Genomic DNA, 2597 nt, shown 5'->3' with positions numbered 1-2597 from the left:
TCATTCTTGAATCAATTCAATTCAACCTCTGAAAATCCAACCGTGGAGTCTTCAATCAAATTGGTATTTTTTTCTCACCTATTGATCCCACTTGCTTCCCAATTTCACGATAAAAAACGGTTCTCTGACTTTTATGTACAAAAACGGCCCCACTCGACCTTTTCACTAAAAATCCTAGTTTGTGGAAAAATCTTCGGAGACTAAGTCGACGTTCTTAAAATGACTTGTCACATGATAGAACTTTCAAATTCTAAAATCCGATTCAAATTCGCGATTAATTTCACTTTGGCACGTTTTTAGCGTGACTTAGGCGGCCCAGGTAGTTTTTTGAAATTTTTAGTACAAATGACCTATGGTCGATTTTTTTTCGAGCCACAATGAACCTCTTCGACACATTAGTGACTCTCAGTTGTCGTAAAAATCTCGATAATTCAAATACGGACACAAAGTACCAAAACAATAGAAAAATCAGTTTAGTGCCGGTTGATGAAAATCTTGCCATTTAGTGGAATCACCCACGTTTAGCCACACGTCTCCATCGAACCGACCTATCTCTAACCCTTAAGTGATTTTTAACTGAGCCATAATAATCTCTAAGATGAGCACGGTCAAGAAGTCATTGTCTGGTTGAATCCTCAAGTCATTGCATTAAAATTCCTTAATGACTTCCCCGGATAGTCTAGTTATCTCGGAGTAATCAACTATGAGAATAACACTATAGGCGTGTCAATGAAATGCCCTATTAATTTAATTAAAAGCAGAATTGTAAAATCTAGGATGTCACAATTTAAGAGCTTGAGAGAACCAAAGAAACCAGCCCTCACATCATTCTCTCTCCCCTCTTCAACCCCAAGGACTTCATAGCCCTTTCCTCCCTATTTTCCTCTTCTTCCTATTTCTACTCCAACTGACCTTCTTGTGAAATGTTGAGTTAATTGTTCGCTTCCTCTGCTAATCAGCTCTCGTGCCACCCACCATCGTGCTTAGGACACCCATACTGCATGGACCAACTCGGCCACTTACCGAACAGAGTTGCTGGCTAGCCAGAAGCTGCTGCTTGCCGATCCGTTGATCCCCCTACCCACCTGCACTATTTCACGATTTCATTCATTTTTCTCCCATTTTCACCCAAGCTCCACCCAGCCCAGCCACCAACAGGTCCCCCTTGACCCCCAAGTGCCGTCGGTCGCTGGCCAACCCCTTGCCGGAGCTCCAATCAACCCATCCAACTCCTTTTCCTCCTCTGTTGTTCAGTTTCCAAAGTTTCAATGGGAGGCAGTGTCTGTTGTTGCTGTTTCAGTCCCGGGACCACCTTGGATCATCGTGGTTGAGGTCTCCACGCGTCTACTCCATCGTCATCGCCGCGTCCATGTCTCTGACCCGCTTAATAAGTGAGTTTAGCTCCTAATCCATCAATTAGTGCCTAAACTTGCTTAGGGTTGGTTTAATTAGTGTTAATCTTAGTTTATGAGGTTTGATTAAGTTATATTGGTCCTAAGATAGGTGGTTAGATGGATGGTTAGGAATACTTTAGCTTAATCTTGCTTTATTTGCTTAATGTGGCTTATGTGGTTAATTAAGCATCTTTAGCTCTAATTGATTGGTTGTTTACTTTAATTAATTTTTTAAAATGATTTATGAATTTAAATCATTAATTATTGAATTCTGGAATTTCACTGTTCATGATGTACTATTCACGAGTTACTGTTGACGTGCATTGTTCATCCAAGAGTAAAAAAATTGCCTTATTTCATGTGTTTTGATTTTCTGAGGTGAATTGAGTGTGTAATTGCATGGACATCCGCATGAATCGTGTGGAGTTCTAAAAAAGGAAAATATGTTTTGTCCAAGGGACGTTGAAAATGGACCGCCCTTAGGAGAAAATGATTTGAAAGTGTATATGCAAGCGTGTGTGCATTGGCTAAATGCTCATAGATTAAAATGGAGTCTTAGTGGTGTGCTTGCATGATCAAGAAGTGGAATCCGTCACCCAATGGGAGTTTGAGGGCGATGCGTAATGAGTTATGGTGGAATATTTGCGTGATCAAAAGTTAAACCGTCACCCAACGGGAGTTTGGGGGCGATGCTCGGTGGCAGTCAGAAGCCGATCACAGTAGATTCTAAACCAATGTCTCTCTTTGGGATACCGTCTAAACGAAAGTCCTAGACGTTGCCGTACCCAACAGGGCGGGACGAAGCCTAATTTTTATCGGTAGCCCGGCAGGAGTCAGGTGATCCCTAACTGGAAAGTTGGTCATGGTCAGGAGGTCATTAATAACTGAAACACTCGTGAGTGCACTGTATGTGATTGGTGAACTGTATCATCTAATGGCCATGTGCACAGCGCGTATTATGCTAAGATTTAATGTCTAGAGTATACTATACCAAGTAATGTTGCATGCGAACCAACTATTTGATTGTTGGTTGTTAGTCGTGGTTTTGTTTGTGGGGTGGTCCTGGAGAGATACTCTAAGTAGAGTTGGTGTACTAATTAAAGTTTAAGGGGTGAAGTTGCTGAGACATTGTCTCACCCCGTCGTGGGCTTATCTTTTCAGGTTCCTAGTGTGAAGAACGCAGAGCTTGAGGCGGAAGGGTTA

Source organism: Eucalyptus grandis, chromosome 3 (genome assembly GCF_016545825.1).
Source record: "Eucalyptus grandis isolate ANBG69807.140 chromosome 3, ASM1654582v1, whole genome shotgun sequence".
Taxonomy (NCBI): domain Eukaryota; kingdom Viridiplantae; phylum Streptophyta; class Magnoliopsida; order Myrtales; family Myrtaceae; genus Eucalyptus; species Eucalyptus grandis.
Note: the sequence above shows the minus strand (reverse complement) of the source record.